The sequence below is a fragment of the Gymnodraco acuticeps genome, unplaced genomic scaffold (assembly GCF_902827175.1).
Source record: "Gymnodraco acuticeps unplaced genomic scaffold, fGymAcu1.1, whole genome shotgun sequence".
In the NCBI taxonomy this organism is placed as follows: Eukaryota; Metazoa; Chordata; class Actinopteri; order Perciformes; family Bathydraconidae; genus Gymnodraco; species Gymnodraco acuticeps.
This window is the reverse complement of record NW_022990158.1, coordinates 140462-157065: the sequence shown is the minus strand read 5'-3', so window position 1 is coordinate 157065 and position 16604 is coordinate 140462. Positions and strand designations below refer to the sequence as shown.

The 16604-nt window shown below is 41.9% G+C and overlaps 1 protein-coding gene across 2 annotated transcripts in view; it reads right to left on the bottom strand.

Annotated features, from left to right (window-relative positions):
• The window catches only part of snx25 (sorting nexin 25), an 80241-nt gene that overhangs the window by 52826 nt on the left and 10811 nt on the right, over positions 1–16604 (bottom strand). The gene's annotated exons all lie outside the window — the stretch shown is intronic.

Here is a 16604-nt window from a genome sequence, read left to right as displayed (position 1 = left end):
TGTGTTTTGTAATTAGTGCTTTACTACCGAAGGTGTTGTTGTTTTTTCCTTCAAAGCCTCTATTGAGGTTTTTGAAATAAGCTTTGCATGTGCTTTTTTACGACATCCTCCCAGTAATACAAATATAAACAAAAATTTGGACTAAAGCAATTGGTCCGATTTTAATGAACTAAATTCAATTTTATCCATAATGGATATAACTCTGTTGTGTGGGCCTCCCTTGTGTGTGAAAAGCAACGTTTTTGACAGCAATGGAAAGTTGTTTTAAAAAAAGGGATGACTGGCAACAAATGTGGAGTGAAACAGATTGTGTGTAGATAGAAACGTGTTGTCATTTTGGAAATTATTTCTTCTATCTTTATTCAATACAGTTTGACTTTAGAAAGCTACGGAGGTATTCTAAATGTGTATATCACATTGGGAAACAATTCTGCATAGCCACCACTGGAATATAATTCTACAAATAGATTATTAGTGATCATATTAGTGTAGTCTGATGTTATTCTGCAACTATGGAAAGATTAGGGCTGTCCTCGAATAAAGTCTACCTCAACTAACAATCATAAAGACCAATGTATTAGGTGATTTAATCGATAAATATAAAGTGGTAGGCAAACAACCCAGCAAAAACACTGCTTTGCTTCAAAATATGTTTTACCCATAGATGTGCCATTAAGCATAAAAAAATAGCATAAAATATGACAACAAAATGCTTACATAGTCAACTAATGGGGCAAAATGGACGGCCCTATAAAATCAAAGGTTTAAACAGAATGAATAGACATGCTAGAAAGAGGCAGACAGCCGTTTTTTTAAATTAGAATTGTATAATGTAGTTATGACTGGACACTACTTTACATTTTCACATCCTTTATAATACCGCTACTTATTCACTTTTTTTTTTAACCATGGATACCTACAGATGTAGCACGCTAGAATGCACTCCACCCAGCGGATTCCAACCAGAAAACCCAGCGGATTTTAAAGCCCTCCCACTATTTTCTTAAAAGGGCGTTGCCAGATTTCCCCATTTGTTTCAATTTCAGAATTTAAACCATGAGATGGCGCTTCATTCACAATACACAAAAGACAACTGGGTGAACTTTGGTCTTCAGTTTGTTTCCTGGACTTTCAGTACTTCAGTAATGTTTGCAGCTCTGCAGTTGTGTTTGCTGAATAGCATTTAATCACTTATTTGTTATGGTTTTCACAGGCGACTATAACGAAAAAACATCAATATTTTAGATCAAAATAAAGTATATCTAATCTTATTATCTTAATTGTATTCAATCATATATAGTCTTTATATATTAAATAATCATAATAATGTAAATGTTTACACTTATTTCACAATATGCAGTATCATTTTGTAATATTGTTGTGGTGTTTTTTACACAGTACAGTAGACCGAAGTAAATTAACTTATACATTATTATGTATTATAATGTGTTGGTATTATTAAGTAATATCATACACTAACCCCATTATAGCAGATGCCACATTGAATGGATGAACACATTTATGCATCAATAATTACAAAACGGAGTATTTATAAATATAAGTTTAAAAATACTTATAACATAATCAGGGCTGCACATAACTTGGTGCACCAGGTGCGCATGCGCACCTCGGCCAAAAAAAGAGCACCGGGTCATTTGAAAAAAGGCGCATTTGCGTACCAACATTGAGAGTGAGAGAGAAGGGAGAAAGAGAAAAGAGAAAAGAGAAGAGAGAAGAGAGAGAGAGAGAGAGAGAGAGAGAGAGAGAGAGAGAGAAAGCTATTTGCGAGTTGCATATGAAACTCAGGGCCGGCCCGTCGCACTGGCGTTGATTTTCGCCTAGGGCGCCAGATCTGTGGAGGCGCTGCGCTGGTAGTTCTGGGAGGGGAACAAACATTTTTTACCGTTGGTGCTCATCCTAATTTTCGGTCTTGATGCAACAACATTCATAATTAAGTAAATGTAACACCCTTTTCACCCCGGTTACACGTTTCATTTGCCCTGTATGATGGGCGCTGTAAGTGATGAAAATGGGGGATGTTGGCTTATCTGGCGCCCGCAGCTCACAGCCAAAGTGCGAGGGAGCGAGGGAGAGAGGGAGGGTGCACCGGTACCGGCGCTGTTGTTATTAGAATCTGGTGCTTGCTGCGGATATAAGAAGAATATGTTTCTACAATAATGTGGAGGGAGAGTCCTCTCCAGTCAGACTGAGGCTGATAACTACAGCTCAGTGAGGTAAAGGACTCCGAGTGTTTAGATAGTTCACTTTAGTCTAAGTTCAAACGGTTTAGTCACAATTTATGTAAACACATATTTTCAAGGCACTCCTTTATAATGATTGGGATAAACAGGTTTGAAATCATTCCAATGTATACTATAGGACAGTAACCAAACATATCCTTTTAAAACTGGACTTTTGACCCAAACCCAGCTGTTGACTTGTGGATGCAAGCAGCTAATCGCAGACTCAACCAGAGAGAAAGTAGTAGGCCTACATCATCAGCTACCATGTCTGACAGAGAGGAAGACAGTGAGGAGAACAGTCAGGAGGGTAGTGATGACAGCTTGTAGGATTACTGGTCGTGCTAATGTTGTCTTGTGTTCACCTCTGCATGTGTGTTCTGTGTTCACCTCTGTGTGTTCTGTGCCGTGTGTCTGACAAATAAAGACCGGTTTATTTATTTCATTTTAAGGATGAGCACCAAGCAACATCTCCAGGTGCTCCTTTGAGAACCAGGGCAAAAAAGTTATGTGCACCCCTGAACATAATGATTAAATTTACTTTCAGATGATAATACTTTTCAATCGGGCAATTGACAATTTTGAATGCAGGACATTTACTTCTAACACGTATTATTACCTACCTAGGTAAATAATCGGAATACTTCTTCCACCTCTGATTTTGGACACTGTCACTGTTTTTAAAACTTTAATTAAAAGTTTGATATTTCCACAGACCCTTTCAGACCCTTTCTACATTACTGTAGATTTGAAACAAAGAGAGTCACAGTCCTGCGTTGATATAAGCAATAATCTTATGGGCTGGATTCTTGATTTTTTAACCAATAGGACACAAAGAGTGAGGGTGAATGGGACCTTATCTGATCAAGTCAGCTCCTCCACTGGCTCCCCACAAGGATGTGTCCTTTCACCACTATTATTTATACTTTACACTAATATGTGTAAAAGTAGGTGGGAAAATAGGACTATTTTAAAGTATGCAGATGACTCTGTAATTGTTAGTAGGCTCCAGGACAATGAGACCAGCCACGGCCCTGTCATTGACGACTTTGTCAGGTGGTGTGAGGAGTCCTATCTACAACTGAACATAAGCAAAACCAAGGACATGATCATTGATTTTAGAAGACATCCCCACATACATGCAGTCTTAACAATCCAGAATCAGAAAGTAGAATTTGTGCAATCATACAAATATCTCGGGACAATTATTGACTCAAAATTGAGCTCTGATCCAAACTGTGAGGCTGTGTGCAAAAGGGGGCACCAGCGTTTGTACGGTCTTAGGAAATTGTCCTATTTTAACATTGACAAAACCATGATGATCATGTTTTATCGTGCTTTTATCGAGTCAATTCTGTCTTTTTCACTAATGTCATGGTTTGGTAACCTGACTTTAAAGAGCAGAAACTCTCTGAGTCAGATCATAAAGTGGTCCAGCAGACTGATTGGTGAGCCACAGCTAAACCTGGAGACCCTGTACCTCAGGCAGTTACAGCGGTTATCCAGCTCTATATTAGACGATGACTCCCACCCTCTGCACTCAGAATTCAAGCTTCTTCCTTCGGGCCGGAGGTTACTTGTCCCAAGGAGTAGAACGAAGCGGTATAAAAACAGTTTTATCCCAGCAGCTATTGCACAAATTAACACATCATAGGAGCATCACACAGATGCCTATTTTTATTTATTTATTTAATTGTGAATTTTCAATGTCCATGTTTGTACTAGTGTTTTTCCTTCTTAAAATGTTTTTTTTTTTTTTATATATATTTTGAGATTTGGTTGAGCAGGATATACTTGTACTTGTACTTTTACTAGTCCTTTATTAGAGATGTGTCTGTTGTTTGTGTTTATTTTTAGTGTCAGGATGGAACCCTTGTCTTTTTCTCTGCAAACAGAATCTACCTACGGGTACAAATAAATAACCTGGACCTGGACCTGGACCTGGACCTTGATCACCTTAAGGGATCTGTCGGGGGGTGGGGGGTGGTGAACGGTGCATGGTCAATGTTTGTTTAAAAATGTTTGCAGTCGCGAAAGCTCTAAGCCAATCAGACATGGACAAAAAAAGGATCAGTCTATGTGTTGAGGGGGAACTAGGCACCCCTCTGCCTTAACAGCCATGGTCCGGTCTGACAGCGCTCAGCTCTCTGCTGCAGAGAGAAAGATACAGATCACTGCTCTAAACAAAGTCAAAAATTGTACATCCAAAATGGAATAAATATAATTAATTATTATGAATACGTTAAGTCTTGTTCATTGTTTTTCACTTTTATTAAATGTTTGATATTTCCACAGACCCTTTCATACAGGCAATGCGCGATAGAAACAACAGGAACTGCGACAGCATAAATATGTAAACCCAAACCTACAGTTAGACCCCGGCCACACGAGGACGAAAACGGCTAAACGCATAGGATTAACGCAAACGCAATCGCAAACAAGCTTCCGTCCACACGCAATAGTTATCCGGATAGTGTCTGCCCACACGAGACCGCTCCGTTTAGCTCCAACCGCTGGAGAAGCTGCAGTACATATGCAGGAGCCTGTACGTGGTGCTGTAACTTCCTCCACAAAAGCAGCGAAGAAGCATGGTTGTCATGGTTGCCCTTCTGTTTATTCTCCGCGGTGGGGGCCGAGGGAACCGGTTAGAGTTTTTCGCCAGTCAACGTGTATTAAAGTTTAAATCTTCCGACAAAATTATAAAAGTGCCGGTCAAATGTCTTCTTTGTTATTTATTGAGCTTTAAAACAAATGAATAACGACTCTATATAATATAATAATAAAAATACACGGAGCCTCTCTTTTTCCACCCTCTCTTCGGACAGCGTCAGTGTCTGTCTCATGCAGCAGCTGATCCAGTAATGAGTGACCCGGCCGACAGTAAAAATAAACATATTTATAACTAGTTTAGGTAGTTTGAGAGGTGTCTCCGTCCTGTCAGATTAGACTTCACTCGCGTTTATGTCCATATCGAGAGAAAGATAAATAATCTGAATTCAGTGTGCAGTTTACTTTGACGCGGGGGTGAGCGGCAGAGGTGGGGAGAAGCGGGGCTATTGCGCAATCATTATCAGAAAATGATCGCTGAAGCTGCAGTACATATCCACAAAAGCAGCGAGTAAGATCCCCTCCGGATGTGTAAGTCTGCTGTAGATGTTGCACAAAGAACTGTAGCATGGTCAGTAGCGTCCGGAGCACGATAGCAACTCTGCGATCCGCCATTGTTGTTGTTGTTGGTGGCGAAACACATCAGCAATGGCGTGGGCTATTGCGCAATCATTATCAGAAAATGATCGTATAGGGCGTACACACGGAGCCGTTGGACCCCCCAGAGCGTTGCGTATGCCGTTCTATCCACCTTGGGACCCGTTATCGTTTCCTCAGTCGTTTAGTGCCGTATGCGATCGTCCTCGTGTGGCCGAATGGTCTATATGACACTAAACAGTAACGCAAACGGCCGTTTTTATCCTTGTGTGGCTGCAGCCTTAAAGTTTACTGCTGGAGAAGAGAGATCACAGGGGGGTGGGAGATCACAGAGGGGGTGGAAGAGCTGTGGCTGATGGCCCATTAGGTGTGTAAACAAAGAGAGTCACACACATAGCTGATCAGCTGATCACCTAAGAGCTGCCGAGTTTCATTCGGACTATTTAAAAAAACAACGGTCTGATTTTATCAGTGCACAACAATGAACTCAATGTGTGATTGTTATAGTAGTAATATTAAACAGTAATAATACAGTAAACTATTAACACTGTAAATATTATTGTTTGCCCGTGGTGAAATGACGAGGCTCCATTAAAAATAAACCTATTTTTAGTGAATTACTTAGTTTAGGCACGTTAATAAAGTTGTAATGAAGTTGACTACAGCAAATTAATATGTGTATGTGCTTTCACGTCAATTCGGTGAACATATGATGGATGATGATTAAAAATCGTTTGTTTGAGCCGGGCTGGATTTCCTGATGAAAAAACAAACGATTGTTTTTGTAGTTGAAGCTTTGTAAATGCCAACGTGGATTAAAAAACATTATTTTGTTAGAAAAAAAACATGGTGTAAATGAGAAAACGATCATCATTTTAACAAGTGTAGTTGACTAATGCTAATCCTACGTTACCAATTTTGTATTTTAAGCTTTCAACAAGAAGAGCTCTATTTTATTGGTAATGCTTTAATCTCCCAGGGTCCCTGAACTGCCAACTGTGTGCATTGCAATCGGTTTCATTTCTCTAAAACCCAGCTGAACACTGGTGCAGCCATTTGTAAATATAGAGCAAGTTTCATCCATCTATCCATGTTTTTTTCTACGCTGGCTGAGGACACACTGACAGGTGACCTCTCACATTAAAGTTGACAAAGTCGTGTATAGTTCTGACAAACGGCTTCAGTTTCTCTTCAGCAAAATATATGCAAATCAACGGATTCAGTTAGATGTTACTTATATTTCAGACTAGCTTAATCATGCACAATAAGCAAAACCAGTGCAACAGGAAATTGCAACCAACCAGAGTATTAAAAGCGTTCTACACAGCACTATTTATGCATTAAAGAGGAATGTCTATGGTGCAATCTCAATCAACACTTGTGTCAGTAATTCAGTTTTGCTTTGAAGAAAGAAATGTGGTATGTCCCTCTCTTTGAATGATAACTGAAGTAGAACTCCATCAATTTTGTGAGTCAAATCAATCTGCCATATTTTGATTCGATAAGTAAAGGAAATATCTTTTAGGCTTTATAACTGTATGTACTGTAAAGTGATCTTAACATCTTGACAGCAATAACCAAAGAGAGGACATGGTGGATGAGGAATTGCATTGGAGACTAAGGTTATCGTAAGTCTTTAATGATCTGATCATTAGGTCTGGTCTGAGCTAAGATCATCTCCTGTTTACTGAGTGCATGTTGTATTAACAGTCGGTGCCCTTTTACCATACAAAAGATGTGTGCACATTCACATTTTGCCTGTGTAGGTTTTATCCTCCTCACACGGTCCAAAGGCGTGCAGGTTAAGTACACTGATGTCTTTATGGAGCCCTTAAACCGTCAGTTCAGCGTTTTTTGTTTAACAGGTTTTTGGTCTGAAAATAAGTTTAGTGGTTAATACAAACTGATTTTCTGCAACATTCCGGAATATAATAAAGTAATCCCTTTCCTTTTGTCAAGTGAGCCCTTGCAAAGCTAACTTCTAGGTCGGCCTACAAAAACACAGCATCACTCCACCACTCTATTAGAATGTATTCATCAGTATGTATTAGGACTGAACGATTAATCGATTTGAAATCGAAATTTGAAATGATGCGATTATCAAATCGCAAAGCCTGCGATTTATTTTTGCATTTATTTATTTTTTTTGTCTCAGTCATTCACACCAATCAGAAGTGCTGTGCTCCACATGTACCAGCCATTGTTAACCAATCAGAAGTGGCCCATGATAGAAGGTGATAGACAGATTGATCCAATCACCTGCCAAGTATTTTTGAAAGGGCCTGCCCTTTCCAAATGGCTTCCAATGGAGCTTTCCTAGATGGTTTGGTTAAACAAACCATCTGAGTCAGGTTAGCAGTGGCGGCGCTAGGGGGTGGCTACTTGGGCTCAAGCCCCGGATGTTTTCTGAAAAGCCCCGGATGTTTCACTTTTTTTTTTAAACGTCTTGTGAGTAATGTGCAGTACCGGAGTCCACCAGAGAGGTAGCCGCTGCGGGACAGTAGCCTGCGTACTGCGTAGCCTTCACTCTCCTGAAGAAGAAGTGATCCTTCCTAGTGCCTGACAAGTTTTAAGCTAATAGCCTATAAAGCAGGGGTAGCCAACACGGTGCCCGCGGGCACTCAGTCGCCCGCAGGGGCAACATGAGGCGCCCACCGGGCACGTTCTAAAAATAGCTCGCCAAGCAAATCCAAAATGTATAAAATACACAAAACAAAAAAGGAAATGTAATTAAAAGAATCTCCCCCATGCATAAATGAAACCTAAATCATAGCGAACTCTATCTACTTACTACAACTCTATATCTATCTAACACCCCTCCTCCCCCCACCCCCACAATGAATATCGACCAATCACGTTCTTGCTTGATTTGCGGGACCAGCGTTGCAGTCGGGAAGAAAAGCAATGTGGCACCTCCCCGCTGATGTTCCTTCTGGCAGAATCTACACAACACATCAGCCCCATTGAACAGCCCATCATGCCAGCCTATACACCACATGAGGGGCAGAATTTTACTGTGTGTGTTGCAACTTGCATATTTATTTATTGCACTTGACACACACACACGCATGGCGTAATCTCCACTGGGGACATGTCCCCTGCTCTTTTCGAAATCCCGTTTGTGTCCCCCCACATTACAAATATGTTTATTATTATTTTTTAACGCAAGCCGTCATCGCCACGGAGGAGCACACAACCTGTGTGTGTTTGAGTGCACCCCTTTATCTATTTAATATAGATAAAGTAAGAAATCATTCCAATGTGTACAATAGCAGGACAGTACAAAAACAGTTTAAAAGGGGAGTGATTAGTAAAATATGCATAAATAAAAAGAAAGAATGCTAACTAGGTAACACAAGATAAGAATAAACAAGTTTAAATGATTTATTATTGGTTGTGATCATATTCCAAAGATGTTTGTTTCTTGAAAAGTATACAGCTCCCTTTCATCTGAGTGTTGAGAGCTGTATCCATAAATTCATGTTGTGCTCAAAGTGCACCAGATTGATGCATTTCACTTCAACATTTAAAAAAAGAATCTTCCCGGGGGTGCATGCCCCCAGACCCCCCTAGAGGAGGTGAGGTCCCCCCTGGAGGATGTGAGGACCCCCCTAGAGGAGGTGAGGTCCCCCCTGGAGGATGTGAGGCTGCCCCTAGAGGAGGTGAGGTCCACCCCCAAATAAAGCAGGTTAAAATAATTAAATTGCATACATGTTCTTTTAGTAAACACTGAAAACGGGTCCCAAAGACCCAAACAGCACACAAAGGTTAAAGGTAAGCATATAATAATGTTAAAATGTGCTAAATATATACATTGCAAAAAACAAAAAAAAGAGGAGTAAAAGTAGCCCCCGACTTGTTTTATTGTTTGAAAGTAGCCCTCATCCTAAAAAAGGTTGGTGACCCCTGCTATAAAGTTATGGATAATAGAAAGTTATTTTCATCGAAGCAGGCGCCACAAGCTGCAGCAGCAGCAGTATCAGCAGCTGACAACAATGTCATCACCAGCAGTGAAGAAATGGATGATGTTTCAGGTTTGTGAATCTTATTTGAAATTTTACTTTGCTGGTTTTCTAACGTTAAAGTGAATAACAGGCTAATGGTGATATCTGCACTCTGGCTGACTGAGTAACAAGTGAAAAAGAGTGATGTAACGTTAATGTTATAGCTAGTAAACATGGAGTAACCACACTATGTATGCCCATATATGTTAGTATGTATACAGAACATGACTCAAAATTATCCTAAGATGTAACGTTAACCCTTCATACCTCAGTCTACTTTTAAGACACTAAAAGAAGAAAACAGGATTAGAAGAACGGAGTGAAGAACAGAGCTGTAAAAGACTGCAGAAGTGCCAGCCAGGATCACATGTAAGAGAATAAGATACATTTCATGTTTCTTATTTACATCTGACGTTTATGAGGTGCCAGTCAGGATCACATGTACTGTAAGAGAATAAGATGCATTTTATTTTACATATTAATTATATGGTTAATCTTAATTTTGTTTTATATTTTCTTCTTTCAGTGGATGTGAGGCATTCCCTGGATCAGTGATCTGAAGTGACTTCAACCAGCTGCTGACTGTATTTGAGTGTGTTAAGGCATTAGTTTGCTTCATTAAAAGGGTGTTAATGAATAAGTGTTCTCCAGGGCCTTTTGTCCGCTTTAAGGTATTGTTAAGGTAGGTTTAATTTTGCTCTCAAAGTGCACCAGATTGATGCTTTTAACTTCAATATTTAAAAAAAAGAAACCTAAAGGATGTTCGGTCCGCCCCCCAAAAATAGCACTTGCAGATGATTACCCCTGCACCAACCCCCCCGCTCAACAACTCCTGGGCTAAGCCCCGGATCTCCTAAATCCTAAATCCGCCACTGCAGGTTAGTAATGCTCCATCACATGTTTCACATCTATTACAGGGTGAATCTTAAACTGAAGCTTGACTTTAACCTGTTGAACACCATCCCCCCACCACCTGGGGGAAAAACGCATCATCTGCAGGAAACAGCGTCTGAGGGCTTCTTAATATTTAATAAACTATGAATGTTTCATATCCATGAAACTCATCTAACTGATCTTTTTTTTAATTAGCCACGAGCGAAAAAATGCTAACGGAGCTTAGAACACATTATTACTTATCGTAACTGCAAATCCAACCCATCGATTAGCATCGTGATAGTACACAGAATCGATAGGTATCTATAACATCACTCCGTGATAAGAAGTCGCGACTTTATAAACAAAAACAGACATCACAACACGTGGCGCTAGGTAGCCAAAACGGCAATAGGTCTTACCTCTGTTGTTGTCTGATCAAAAGTTGTCTTCAATGGCATTAAAACGATAAAAACGCTGCTGAAGGTTAATCCATAGGTTAATCCAATGTGTCTGTGTCACTTTGAAATGACTTCTGATAATCCATAAGCAATAAACCTACTTTTCCGTTTTCAGATTTCAGAGCGTGAGACAGCTTTCGCTCTGGGCAAAACTGCATGCGCATAGCCCCCACTTTTTTTTGGTAACGTTGGTGTGTATGTGGAAATTCTCCTTTGATTCTATTGGCTCTAACGGTTGAAAAGAGATGTCAATCACCAAAATCGACCAATGGGTTCCAGAGAAATGGCAAAAACGTCCATTTCCACCTAAATCACCCCAGAGGTTGAGTTTGTTTTGCTAAACCTCTCTAAAAAGGTCAAATGTCACTTGTTTTGCATCAATCGTGATACAGGGTACTTATTATATGTTGTACTTTGGATTCCTAAAGCTTTTTGTCTACCATCCGATCATTCAAGGGTGGTTTTCACTATAAGTAAAACATAATTTTTGGACGGACACTATAATTTACAGTTTTTTACTATGTTCAATCTGAATTTTCTTTAAAATAAAAAACATCTATATTGATTCTGACTCTTCTACATCCAACTCACAGGTTTATCATTACTTTGAGAAAAAAGATTATTAATTGTCCCCTTTCAGAAGTGTAGTTATGGTCATTTGTTTTGGAAATGTCATTTTGAGACCTGAAAAACAGGGATGGGGTTTAACAGGTTGCAACCCAACGGCAGTTTCATGTAAGTTTAGTTCTTTCACTCGTAGCTTGGGCTGCGGGGTCGCTAGAGATTTACCCAAGACCTTTTCCCTCTCTAACCTCTTGAGTTTTATTAGAAGGAAACGGTTTGTAGAGTGGCTTAGACAGGCCGGGGAGTGTTACAATTCGTAGACACAGCGTGCCTCCCTATCTCTCATCAATTTCCAACTAAGGCTCCAGTGGGGACTTTGTTCCCTGAGTGTGCCTCTTCACCTATGTTTCTTACTCTCTTACTTGCTACCCTTTGCCCTCAACTTATTCTAAGGGAGTGCTTGTTCTTCCGTCTGTCTGTGTATTCTCTTGTTCCGATTAACCCAGCCAAATTTGTTCTTGTTTTGTGTCTATATCTACGCCGGGATCCGGAGTCGAGGCTGATCTTCTTGCTGTGGTCCTGGATCCTCTATCCTGAGTTCTGGATTAAGTCGTGGACTTCGGATCGTGGCTAAACCTGTCTCTGCGGTCCTGCCTGGGTCTCGTCATGCTGCCTCCCTGAAGGCTCCCACAGGATTATAGTTGACATCTTCGTAGATTCATCTTCTTATTACAGACACATGCATTTCCTAACATTTGGACTACCTATGCTGTAAAATGTATTATCTCTTCGATTTACACACGGCATCTAGTGCACGTCTGTCCGTCCTGGGAGAGGGATCCCTCCTCTGTTGCGCTCCCTGAGGTTTCTCCCATTTTTTCCCTCTAAACTGTGGGTTTTTCTCCGGAAGTTTTTCCTTGTACGATGTGAGGGTCTAAGGATAGAGGGTGTCGTTCGAGGTTCTTACCAGGCCAACAACTGGGCTGAATTTGCTAAACTAGTGACGTAAACACTCTCGACTGCTGGTCAGAGAGAATCGCTGGCAAGGGGGCTACAACTACAACAAAATGAACATATTTTAATTGTAATACACGTTTCAAAATGATGCCGAAGTAACAACATACTGATACCGGTCTGCAGAAAAGACGGCAGGCGAAAAACCTTTTAAAATGCGTGTTTTCTGAATGGAGATTGGATCGATCAGGCTAAGCTAACGTTGTATATGCTCCGTCCACACTCACAACAACGGCCTACAGACATAAATAAACCAGCGACTGTATACGCCATGACACAGACAGTCTTTGGTTTGTACTTTTGTATCTTTTGTCTAGTTTCTGAACAGATATGAGGAGCTGTGAGCTCTGAGTGCTAACAGCTAACGGCTGATGTTTTGTTTTTTTACGCAGCGTCGCTCCGCCCGTCGAACAGCCGATCGCCCCGCCTACACTGCGTTACTATAGTTACTACCCCAGTTGGTAAATTGTAATGGAAACGCAGCATAAAGTGAGCATGGCCTACCAAGGCCTAACCATACCATACTAAGCCGTGCTAGGTCCTGCAGTGGAAACGCGCCATTAGACATGTTAACTGCAGGGGGTGGGATAGAACCAATGACCCTCTGACTGGTAGATGAGCAAATCTACCCCCACTATAAGTCTACTAATAGATAAGTCTATCGGCAGAAAGATAATCACACTATTTTCATGATTGATTCATTGTTTATCTACATTTTCATTAAAAAAAAAAGGGAACAAAAAACTGTTTCCAGCCTCTCATTCATGGAGATGTCCTTCTTTTCTTTGTTTAATATGATAATAAACTCAATATCTTTAAAAGACGGACATCTTTCACTATTTTCTCACTTTCTAATCTCTGTTACTAATGAGCACATGTAATTGTTAACTAGAGAACAGTGTTCTTCAGAGATACAGCTGCTTATTTTACTCCATTTCATTTGTTTTTTGAATTATATATTCCTTCTTATCTTTTTAAATTGACAATCATGTTTGTTGATCTGTAAAGCCCTTTGAGACAAATGCATTTTGTCATAATGGGCTTTATAAATAAAGTTTGAATTTAAATGTTGCTCTGAGGTATTCATTTTGGAAGTGTTCAAACATGTAAATAAACCTCATCTAAATATTGACCAAAATAATCATTGTTATAATTGTTGCCATCATCAAACAAGCCTTATGATAGGTCTTCTGCTAAGCTAATGCCATGAACAAGGGTGCTTGATGTAAATACATATATAGAGCACCGATCTAATCGGTTTATCACAATAATTGAAACAGCAGGTGTTGTCTGTGAACCTAAACTAAGTATCGCTGGTGTTTTATTTTATTTGGTTGTTTAGCCCCTCATGCTATAATCATGTGTATTTTCTCCATTCCTGTTCATGTGTATTCTCGCAATTATCACTGGCCCCGTGTATCTCCTAATCGATATAACCGGCCTGCTCTCGTCTATCCCACATGCTCCACTGACATCCAACATCTAGTTTCAGGCGGCCTGTGGAACTGCCAGTCAGCTGTTCCTAAGGCTGACTTCATCTCTGGCTACGCTTCCCTGCAGTCTCTGGATTTCCTTGCTCTCACTGAGACGTGGATTACTCCATCCAACACATCCACCCCAGCAGCTCTCTCCACAGCATATTCCTTCTCCCATACACCCAGACCCACTGGCAGAGGAGGTGGCACTGGTCTCCTGCTCTCTCCCAAATGGAGCTTTTCCCTCTTCAAGCTACCTAACTTCACTCCTTCCACCTTTGAATTCCATGCCGTCACAGTAACCCATCCTATACAATTAACCATTGTTGTTCTCTACCGTCCACCAGGCGCCTTGGGGGACTTCTTGGAGGAATTAGATAATCTCCTCTCACACATCCCTGAAACAGGCCCTCCCGCTGTACTTCTCGGAGACTTCAACCTCCAGAAAGGGAAGATAGAAGAACTAACATCTCTGTTAACCGCCTTTGCTTTCTCACTGTCTCCATCCCCACCAACTCATAAAGCTGGCAATGTCCTTGATCTCATATTCTCAAGGAACTGCACTACTTCTAACCTCTCTGTAAACCCACTCCACACATCCGATCACTTCTTCATTTCATTCTCTCTACCCCTTTCCAAACATAACGAACTAATCTCTTCTCATCCTGCACCTGTCCGCCGTAACCTTCGTTCCCTCTCCCCCTCTACCTTTGCCTCATCGGTGCTCTCAGCCCTCCCTTCCTCTGACTCGTTCCAACTCCTACTTCCAAACTCTGCTGCAGAAACTCTCCTCTCTACTCTCTCATCCTCTCTGGACTCTCTCTGTCCTCTCACATCTCGGCAGGCTCGTCAGTCCCCTCCTGCTCCCTGGCTAAATGACGCACTGCGTGCTAATAGAACCGTCCTTCGGGCAGCAGAGCGGAAACAGTGGAAATCCAAACACCAAGACGACCTCCTAACCTATCAGGCTCTCCTCTCCTCTTTCTCTGCTTCGATCTCTCAGGCAAAAAGCACTTTCTTTCAAGATAAGATCCAATCTTCCTATTCCAATCCCAAAAAACTATTTTCCATCTTCTCCTCCCTCCTGGACCCCCCCAAAGCCCCTTCCCCCTCCTCCCTTCTGTCAAGCGACTTTGTTAACCACTTTGAAAAAAAGGTTGATGATATTCGCTCTTCTTTTTCTGACTCACCTTTACTCACCGCTGGGTCACCAGACCTTCCTTCCACCAACACACTGACCTCCTTTTCCCCTCTCTCTCCAAGTGAGGTTCTTACCCTCATTACCTCTGCCTGCCCTACCACCTGTCGTCTGGACCCTATCCCTTCAAACCTCCTTCAGACTATCGCTCCTGATATTCTACCGTTTCTCTCCCATTTCATCAAAACTTCTCTAACTTCTGGTCACTTTCCAAACAGTCTCAAGGAGGCAAGAGTAAACCCTCTCCTAAAGAAACCCACTCTCAACCCGTCTGATGTTATAAACTACAGGCCTGTCTCTCTCCTCCCGTTCCTGTCTAAAACACTTGAACGCGCTGCGCTGTCTTTAAACAACTCTCCTGTTATCTCCATCAGAACAACCTTCTGGATCCGCACCAGTCTGGTTTCAAGGCAGGTCACTCCACAGAAACTGCCCTCCTTGCTGTCACTGAGGAACTGCACACTGCTAAAGCAGCTTCCCTCTCCTCTGTCACTATCCTTTTGGACCTGTCTGCTGCATTCGACACGGTGAATCATCAGATCCTCCTTCGCACTCTCCAAGAACTTGGAGTTTCAGGCTCTGCACTTTCCCTCATCACCTCATACCTCAAAGACCGTACCTACAGGGTTACTTGGAGAGGGTCGGAGTCAGACCCTTGTCAATTAACTACAGGGATCCCTCAGGGCTCTGTTCTTGGTCCCCTCCTCTTCTCCTTGTACACAAACTCGCTCGGATCTGTCATTAGCCCGCATGGTTTTTCATACCACTGCTACGCTGACGACACCCAATTAATTCTGTCCTTTCCCCGCTCAGAGACCAAGGTCGTCGCACGCATCTCTGCTTGTCTAGCTGACATCTCTCAGTGGATGTCTGCTCATCACCTCAAGCTCAACCTTGACAAGACTGAACTGCTTATCCTTCCGGGAAAAGATTGTCCCACTCTTGACCTAACAATCAACATTGGCACCTCTGTTGTTTCCCCGACTCAGACTGCAAGGAATCTGGGTGTGACCCTAGATAACAACCTGTCCTTCACTGCAAACATAGCTGCTACAACCCGCTGCTGCAGATACACGCTTTACAACATCAGGAAGATACGTCCCCAGCTGACCCAGAAAGCGACACAGGTTCTGGTCCAGGCTCTCGTCATCTCACGCCTAGACTACTGCAACTCCCTCCTGGCTGGTCTACCTGCATGTGCCATCCGACCTCTGCAGCTCATCCAGAATGCAGCGGCTCGTCTGGTCTTCAACCTTCCTAAATTCTCCCACACCACGCCGCTCCTCCGCTCCCTTCACTGGCTTCCGGTAACTGCTAGAATCCACTTCAAGACAATGGTACTTGCGTACCATGCTGCGAATGGATCTGGCCCTTCCTACATCCAGGACATGGTTAAACTGTACACCCCAGCACGTGCACTCCGCTCTGCATCAACCAAACGGCTTGCTGCACCCGCACTGCGAGGGGGACCCAAGTTCCCATCAGCAAAAACACGTGGGTTTGCTATCCTGGCTCCAAAATGGTGGAATGAGCTCCCCATTGAAATCAGGACAGCAGAAAGCTTACACACC